The following is a 10,000-nucleotide window of genomic DNA, read 5'->3' as shown; positions in this document are numbered from 1 at the left end:
AGAAAAAGGGGAAACAAAACATTTATATTAAAGGAAGCATTCACATTTGATTTAAAGAGTTTGATTCCAAACTGATTTGTATACCATTATAAAAAAAATGTTTACAACCAACATAAACTTCTGGCACAAAAAAAAAATCCCTTTTGAGTTTGCATATTGTTTGCTTAGTAACTGAGTTCTTAAGATTTCTTTTTGACAAAAAAATATTCAACAGAATCATCAGTATGTTAGGAATCGCAAGCAATGAACACAGGGCCATGGCGTGTTAACCAGAAGAATTAAAAACCCCATTGTGGAGGTTGGCTGTGTGGGATTGGCTTTAGGGGTTAACCACCTCTCTTGCAGTGGACTTAACTGAATGGAAAAACAATCTGTCGGCCGACAGTTTGCAGCACCGGCGCTGTGTAAACGGCGGTTTGTAAATCGATATGCTAAGCAAACACCCCAGAAAGGTATAGATTTGTTTTAAATCACTGTCTGTACACAACACGTACCACATAGGAACAACCACCAGATTAGACGGTAGCTGGCAATAGAAAGCGCAATAAATCACAAGAAAGAGATCTTTGAGCATTCAATGAGCTGGTGAACTGTGACAGCGGGTTTGTATGATTTCTTGTCTGAGTCTGACACGGACTGCTGCAGGTACATGAGTAATGAGAGCAAGTACAAAAGACATATACTTGGACTGATGTCCAAATGACCGAGTTAAACGTGGAAACATGTGTAGGTAAAATAGGACAACCACATTTAAGACTGACATTCTGTATTAGCTATCGTTTAATATGAATTTAAACATACATTCCATTTTCAGATTAAAAGTGACTAAACTCCATTCACGAATTCATGATTTTTCAAGTCACATAAAATGACTTGATATAACGATTTGTATTTTTACACTAGTTTTATCAGAATGTTCAGATTGGTAGATATTACCTAAGTGACTAATCATCCCTGTTACCTTTTCTATTTGTTTCTAGGTTACTTTCTGAAATGTTTTTTTAACATGTCACATGACATGGCTGATGGCTGAAGAGAGTGTGACTGCCGGTGTTTGACAAAGTCTGTTTTAGTGCTGCACAAATTTGTATTTCATTAATGATTTATTCTATTGGCTATTTTTATGTATTAGGTGATCAATCGTTTAGCATATACAATGACAAAAAATAGTGAAAAATGCACATCCAAAGTTTTTAGAGACAAAAAGAGATTTCCTTTTATTTTCAATTTTGCTGTAAACAACCATTTTCCCTTTTTAGACGTGGTTACAGCTACCGACACTGGCGGCCTGGCAGACGGCTGCTAAAATATTTGAATATATGTATAATAATGTTGTGACCTAGTTATTTGCCTCAATTAAACCCCAGAGGCAAAAAAAAAACGTTTTGTGTTAAATTATAAAAATAAATTGGTGGCGATTGAAACAGAAAGCCCTTTGTTGTTTGAACAGTTGATTGGTTCTAGATCCCCACGGTCGCTTTCATTTTATGGAGGCCTGGTGAAGAGATTTAATATCCTGCTCAACCTTAAATGAAACATCTGTTGACATGAGGTTATGGTCATTACCATATTCCGGTCTAGGTGGATCATTAACTAAAATTGCCTCTTAAAAGTCTCAACACAAGCAAGGACACTAAACTAACGAACACAAAAAGAACATTGTGGGGTGGTGACCCCCGTCAACGGCTTCCTGGTTTTTTCTCGGATGATGTCAGTGAAACAGGAAGGGTCAGGAGGAAGGGACCAACACCCAGACAGACTAATAGAGAGAAAGAGAAAACAGATGCTGAGAGAAAGAAGGGACAGAAGAGGAGTGACAAGCTGATAATGAGAGCGAAGAGGACAAGAGAGCTGAAAGATGAAGTGATGGGATTGACAGCTTTGAAACATGATGGATGGATGGGAGAGAGAGAGAGAGAGAGAGAGAGAGAGAGAGAGAGAGAGAGAGAGAGAGAGAGAGAGGACAGCGGAGGCGACGGGGGGTGGAGAGAAAAAAATGATAAAAGGTAATAGAGATGAGAGGGGAAGAGTCGAGATGGATGTGAAAAATGAAAATAGAGAGAGGGATGAGAGCAGAGTTGGGGAGAAATGGGGGAGAATTGGAGGAAGTGAAGAAGAAAAGGTCAACCAACCATCTACAGTGCAAATGAACACGGTGGATGTAAAACTGTAGTTTAGATCTACCATTAAAACACACAATGTACTGACGACCACAGAGCATACCTCAGATCACACGGCCTCTCGCGGCACACTGCAGGTTACGCATGCGAGCCCGCGCCATTGTGTCCCAAGTCTTTTGAACTACTGTCTTTTTGTGTTCGAGAGCCACTTGAGGAGCCTCAAAGGACACGCATGCACGCACGCACACACACACACACACACGCTGCCATGATGTAGGAGGAAGTGACACACGGTGCTGAATAAAAGATGGGTGTGTGGGAAGAAGGAGAGCTGAAGGTGGATTAATGATGCTGCACACAGCGCTCAACTGTTGGTGACGTATGCAGTTTCACGCACAGCGCACTCAAACGAACATGTGTTACAAATAACTTCATCCCTGACGTATTGCTTTGTGTGATAATAACATTTATAATTTCTCGCAAAAAAAAAATAAATAAAAAGTTTTCGTAACTCCTGGTGATGTCGCATTTTCAACACAGGAAGCTGACTGGCCACAGAAACAGGGAGTGTCCCTCTACATGGCTGAGGTCAGTGACCTTTGGTGAGGTTCCACCCTCCCCAGTTTTCTCCAACCTCGGGGTAGACGGAAGCCTCTCCAACTTCCTGCGTTTCAGGAAGTGGAGAGGAAATGAAGTACGGGATGACGGTTGCACATTGTTAGGGAGGTGGGCTGAACAAAGAGTGGAGGGAATAGGTCAGTGGGTGGATTTAGGCAACATGTGTTCCACAATTGATGCAGAAAAGACACGAGCACACCTAAAGAAAGATGGAGAACAAAGCCAAAAGAAGACAGCCACTAAAGTAGCCCCTCTTCCCATAACTCTCCTCTGATTCAAGCTCCATTCTATTGGAATAATGCACAACAGCGTTGTTTGCTAGAGGTTAAACACCATTTGGCTGTCTTTGTATATATACCTCTATAGACAAATGATTTAATGTGTGTAACAGCTGATCTCATTGCACAACCTCTCAGCATCACCTTTTTTATCTTAATATTATCATTGGCAAATCAGTGAAGCATACGCCTCCTACTGGACTGGAGTGTTGCAACCAGTCGGTGCAAGATATAACTTCGGCTTTAAGCTATTTCATGTTCATTGTTGCAAATCAATGAGCAGATATTTTTTTATGAATTTTTGCATCAATGTGAAGACGTACTTTGATTTGTTAGGTATGTATTTTGCTGGATTAATCTAAAACCCCATCTGGTCAAACATTATTATATTCAAATATTATATAAGTTAAAAATAACATGTGGCATGATCAAGGTTTTTTCCATACTACCCATTAAGAACAGAGGGGTTGCCTTCATTAATATATTTGGTTATTATTCAAACCCATTCATTAAAGGTAGGAATCGGATGTGCAATTTAATCAGTGCAACATTTTGAAAGAAAAAGTTTTTTTAAATGTTGACAACTTGTGCAACAATCTGAGCAATATTTCCCAGACACAAGACTGCCAGTAGTAATAACTATTTACTTTCATTTTTCCAAATAAATGACTGTATATTAGCTTTGGTCCAGACTAGCTGCCATGTCATTTGCTTACAAGCTTTTGACTAAGTCATTGCTGTCTCTCCTCCAGGAGAAAATTAATATTGAACATTCATTCAAATACAAGATAGAGTTGGTTGAATATATTTGTCCTCCTCCATAAAATAAAATGTAACAGCGACACTTGCTGCACAGAGATCTGTCTTTTCCAAAAATCCAATCCGGTTTCAGTAGATCACAGCTGCCACCTGTGCCTCATTTTGAACCAAGAAAGCCAACATGCACCTCAACCAACCGCAACCACCGACAGGACAAAAGGAACTTGATCCCCTTTTAACCGCCGTTATTAACATTATGAACAGGAATATGTGTAATATTATGGTTAGCTGTTGGCCCCAGGAGCCTGTCATGAGGGTGGCTTCAGGTTGCAACATCGGCCCAGACAGAAAAAGCCCTTCGCTGGTTTTCGGCTGCTTTGCTGAGGTGCCCGGCCTGAGGGGATCCAGATGGCACAGCGTGGCACCGCACGCCTGTCAACAGCATGCTGTCAAACAATACGCCCACACGGCTAAGATAAGCAGTGCACAGCACATCTTGTAATGGAGTGTTTGAGAAAAAAAAAGAGCACAATATGTAGCTGCTGATTGAAAATAAGATACGTTAAAAGAAACACCGTGCTGCATGGTTGTGGTTGGTGTGACGCTTATGGTGTCAGTGTAATTAAGGTTTGTGAATCAAAGCAAAGGCGAGCTGTCCGTCAAAAGCAGCACAACATAACAACATAGGTTGCTGTGAAAACTACTGTTGTGGTCATTGTGCAGATTTTTAACCTTTAACAATTTAAGCCCATTCTCCATTTGATTACTGTATCACACCTTGAATCTCATCCCTCTTCTAGTGTATGACCGCTGCACCACTTGATACCGTGAGTTGGTCCTGATAACACTCCTGTGTAAGTGTGTGTGTTTCTTGTAATGTGTATAAGAAGGACAGTTACACATTGAAAAGGAGAGGACGTGGCCGTTAACTGAGCATGCTCGGTGGGCATTTTTAGTGAATCAGGTAGAGGATGTGAATGTGTGACAGAGAGCAGATCTTGACCTCATGTGGCGCCAACGCACTGAAAGCATCTGACGCGCACCTTTTTGAAGCACACCTATTGATTTAAAGGGCCGGACGCGCACCAAAAGCATCAGGAGTTTGTCAATAACGCCTCTACTCTGACCTTGGATCGATTTTCGGGGCGTCAAAGGAAGACTCAGCGACCAGAGCTGTTCTTTTAAGCAGCTACAGTGTTGGTTTGGAGGGAGCTAAAAAGGAATAAAAAGCTGAGGCTATTCCCCCCATACAAGGATTGTTTATCAGATGAATAAATATTAATTCTACTACTCTTGTGTTTACTGGTTAAAATGTGAAAGCCAAAGATTGTTTGTGGGGTAAGAGAAGCTTCACCCAGTGAGTCACACCAATGTAGAACAGCGAGAGGACTGAGTGATACGTCTTTCATTCATATTATAGAAATCATTTAAAAGATAATTGTTAAGAGTTGTCTGTAATAGACACAAATGTTGCCTAAATATCCAACTCATCCTACAAATTACTGCTGGTTGTGTGGTGTTGACATTTCAAATCTGAGAGCACCAACTTACGTGAGTCAAATGAGGCGCGACGTTTATCTGCATCGGTGCGTTAAGTGGTTCTCACCTTGGATAAGAAAATAAATATTTTGGAGAGAGCACAGAGGAGGTATGGACTCCCTGCCGCTCTGTGAAAGAATGCTATCGTGTAAAGGTATTCACCGCTGTACCACCAATGACACAGCCGCTGTGTGTGTGATGTGATAAGAGGGCCAGAGTTAACGCTGCACTGATACGATTTTTATGGAGTGCGAAACACTTTAATAGTAATATCAAATCTACTCACATTCCAGTGGTTATGGTCAGGAAATCTTTTTTAGCGTGAAGGTCAATTTTATCAAACAAACCTCGCCACACATTTCATTAGCTTGATTCATTTGCTGAACTCTGAATTGACAAAAATTCAAGTTTTCTAAATCTGAAAAGACAGACGGGGTTAGAGATTGTTAGAGAGACGGAGTGAATGGGAAACCAAGTGAATGAAAGACTAATGGTTAATGACTCACCCTCCTTTTAACTCTCTCCTCACACACACACACACACACACACAACAATGTAGCGATCTCCCAGCAGCAGCACCATTACAGCTCTCCCCAACAGCTTAACCCCCCCTGAGCTCCAATCATTGATCGACAACATCTACCAAACCCAGTGCAGTGTTGCCGACTCATCCGAGTGAGAGTTTTTTTTTTTTAATCAAAGAAAAGCCCACAGGGGACAAGTGGATGGAGGGGAATGAGTAGGGGAACTTTCACTTCAACTAAACAGAAAACATATTCCCTTTCTGACGACTTAAGCAGAACGCAGTCACATAAGCGTGCTTCGTGTGTGTGTGTGTGTGTGTGTGTGTGTGTGTGGTCGTTCTCATAACCTCTTGGTTTCGGCGTGTTCGCGCGGTACAACATAGAAGCCGTGACTTTTTCCTTCCATCGCTTAACCTTGTTGTAAGATGAGGCATATGTGTGCGTGATCACAAGCAAACAGCACTCTGACAACAAGTGTAGGACGTGTTGATGTGCCAGTTTTAGGCTTTTTATTTTACTGTTTTTCCACATTTCTGCGAGAATGTGAAGAAAACTGATCAACAGCCATGCGGAAAATCATTTCAAAAAGAATGTCCATGACACAGGAAAAGTCAGAGATTATAAGGAAGTAACAGTTTAAGACGTCTGTACCCTCTCCAACTGTCTTATACATACAAGCACACAAACACTGTATGTCCACGAAAGGTCAAAGTTCCATGTATACGTTACCAATCACACTCCACACCTCCTGTCTGCCTACACAGTCATGTCCTGCTCCAAGGACATCCTGGACTCCCAAGACCTTCTGAGGAGCTACGATAAAGTACGGCGCTACTGCTTTGTGTGGAGAGAGAGCGCTACATTAAGACATCCGACCAGCCCAAAACTCCCACAATCCATCACGGTGATTTGTCACAGCGACATTCCCTGGCTATGTAATACTGATGTGGAGCACTGCCTTTGATTAGTAACACACCTGACGGATGGCTGTAATTAGGTGATGGTGAAATGAAACAACACAGAGCAAGGAAAGGTCTTCCCAAAGAAATAATAATAAAAAATAAAATAAAACATTGTAAATGCTGCACACAGAGCATATAAAACAAGATGCAAAAAATGTGTTTCAGTAGAAACCTCTCTCTCATATGCTAGAAAGCCATGTCGAAGAAGGGGATATGAATGATGTTGCAAGGACATAAAGATGACGTTCACAAATTGTTATCGACATTTCATGAAGTGAGGCCGGCAGTAGCTCGTATATTTTTCCAGGCACTTAAGTGTAACAGTGTAGTTTAATGTAATGGCATTGCAGCATCTCAGCTATTACACTTCCATCTGTTCAAACACTGATGACAGTGAGACTTAAAGTAACTTAGATGTGGATTCTGATATTTTTCTCTTCTGATTCTGTATAGTGATTCAGCCTCCACTTACAGGTCACATCAGCCTTTTACATTTGCTGTTCTCAACATCCAGAGTCTGGTGTTTTCCAGAAAAGAAAAACAGAAACAACAGCTTGTTTGAAATGCAGAAAAAGACATGGCGAGTTAGCGTGATGGGTGAAGACACAAAATTAAATCGGAGCCACAGACTGTAAACTTCGTCCTCAGAACTGACGCAGCGGTGCAAACACTGTTTAATTAACAAGTCATTTCTGCGGAGCAGGAACATCACCCCACCGTCACAAAGCGCATGATCATGAAGGTGCAAGTCACACGACGCTCTGATAAAATCTGACTTTCTTGCATCTCTTGTACATCTGATAAGAGCTGTTATATTAGGGATACAACCATAGATTATTTTCATTATCCATTAATCTGCAGATTTTTTGGTTGATTAATCATTAATCATTAAGGCATTACAAAATCCAAAGATATTAAGTTTAACGTCATTACTAAACCGATTAGCTAATTATTGGCATTTAAATTGTCTGTCGATGGACTTATCCATTAATTGGCTTATGGTGCGGCTCTAGCTTTAATTATGTCAAACTTGCCCCGGAGAGAGAGCAGGAGTGAGACACAGAAGTGCATAAGGGGTCGGGGGGTGGAAGGGCGTGTGCAGGGAGAGGACTCGTTTACTCTGCACCCAGCTGAGAACCATAAACCCACCGACAGTTCTTTCTCTCCCCCTCCCATCCCTGCATCCTCTGCTCGCTGTAACTAGGCAACGCAGGCTTGAAACGCTTCAGATGGTAGAGGCAGGCCCATCAAAGGCAAAGACAGACAGACAGCCGGGCTCGCTGTCTTTTTCTTCCTCTCTGTTGCTCCATCTCTCTCTGTACGCTCTCCCACCTGCCTGTACACTACACTGTACTAATTGCTGCCGAGTCTTATTGGGCGTACCGATGTGACGACGCTGTACTACACAGAGCTCTAGTACAGGGTCCATGGCATTGCCTTCTTCTTACACTACATGAAACACGGTCACACATCGTCGTTCAACCAGCAAGAGACAGGAAAGTCATCCTTTCCGATAGAGAGTAAATGACAAAGGTGACAAAGGAGACAAACAAGACAAGTGAGAGCTGTTTGCAGAATGATACTTTCATTTTCATAACTTCTGCAAAACAAATTAAAAGGAAGAGCTGAAAGAGCTCGGCTGCACTGCTCTGGGGTGAAGGACTGTGTTGACAATAACTGTTGGTAAAACAGCATCAAAGGAGTGTGTGCACACCGAGCTGTAAAGAAAAGAGTAAAGAGAAGGACCCAGGTGAGGAAAAGAATAAAAACAAGCAAGCATTGCTCCAATATGTTGAGGAATGTCTAAGCATGGGACCACGTGACTATTTCAAGCTTTAAATCATGTATCTTTATTAACTGACAGATGTAACCTTGGCTGGGTCTTGTTTCAAAAATGAAGACGCCAGTACCAATACCAGTGCCCTCAGAGTGGTACTGATACCAACAGAGTATTTCATTTGATTCCCTCAGGTCAACACCGTTAGCTCTGTCAACACCGTTAGCTGCTAGCCGCCGGCTCAGACATCTAAAACAAACTTGCGTTCATGGAGACATTTAATAGTTCAAATGGCAATATTCTAACTGCAATACTATGAAAGGAATATGGGATTGATTAGCAGATTAGACTTGTCAACAATCTATCGTCCACTGATTCTGTTCATATCAACCTCTCTATAGTTTTGTGATTTAAAAAATATATAAAGTGAAAGGAAATTCACTGCACCGTAATCACACCGCAGCAAACCCTTGCACTACTCCCCCCACTATATCAGATATGATCTATTCAAACATAACTTGTTTTTCTATAGGACAGCATCATGTGATTGTGCAGTCGTGAAACTAAAGCTGGTTTAAATAAGCAAATGTTTGATGAAAAAAGTATCCGGTATGGATTACAGCCAGCAGACTGATGAAAACTGCTATTACTGATGGTGGGGAATGTACGCCTGCTTCTCAATTTGAGTTTTGCCTGTGTAATGATAGCAAAAAATAATTCTGTTATATGTCTACAGTAAAATAATATTATGATTTGATAAATAAATAGGCTGCATGCCTCCAGTGTTGCCCTTTAGGGGGGCTCCACAGCTAATCAATTTGCCCTATGAATTGCAATTTACTGGTAAAGCAAAGAGCCGGAGGTCATTTTTTTCTAGGAAAAAAATGATGTATGCTGCTTCATCCGCACACTACAGTGTATTCAAGCAGGTCCAACAGCAGCAGTTGTAGGGCTGATGTAATGTCATGAGAATGGATGTGTGACTCTGTGCTGCACGGCACTGTGGGTCTGGAATAACAGCAGCAAAGACGTTTAAATACCTCATTTCGTTCAAAATCTCTTTAGATGCTTGCAATATATGTTGAAATTAGACACTAACATACACTACAACTACCTACCTAACACAGTGTGTTTGTTAAGAATAGAGAAAGTAATATGATTCATGAAAAAATGTAAACTTCAGCATCATTGTTATCCCACCAGTACACCACTGGTCTTATGATAGTAAGCCCAATACAAAGTCTTATCTGTTCCGGTTCCACTGGAGCACTTTTACGGTTAAGTGCCTTGCTCGAGGAGTTTTTTCGACATTGGGTAATGAGGCAAGTAAAAAAAAAAACACTAATTAATGTCTGGTTCAGGCACAAACAGGTCAGCTTTTGGTCAGAAACACTCTTGTCTCTTTCACTTGGTTGGAGTAGAG

The 10,000-nt window shown here is 41.3% G+C and overlaps 1 protein-coding gene across 4 annotated transcripts in view; it reads right to left on the bottom strand.

Annotated features, from left to right (window-relative positions):
• ccny (cyclin Y) overlaps window positions 1–10,000 on the bottom strand; it is a 34,455-nt gene that overhangs the window by 15,876 nt on the left and 8,579 nt on the right. The gene's annotated exons all lie outside the window — the stretch shown is intronic.

The sequence above is a fragment of the Anoplopoma fimbria genome, chromosome 21, assembly GCF_027596085.1.
Source record: "Anoplopoma fimbria isolate UVic2021 breed Golden Eagle Sablefish chromosome 21, Afim_UVic_2022, whole genome shotgun sequence".
Classification (NCBI taxonomy): domain Eukaryota; kingdom Metazoa; phylum Chordata; class Actinopteri; order Perciformes; family Anoplopomatidae; genus Anoplopoma; species Anoplopoma fimbria.
This window is presented reverse-complemented; position numbering and strand designations above follow the sequence as displayed.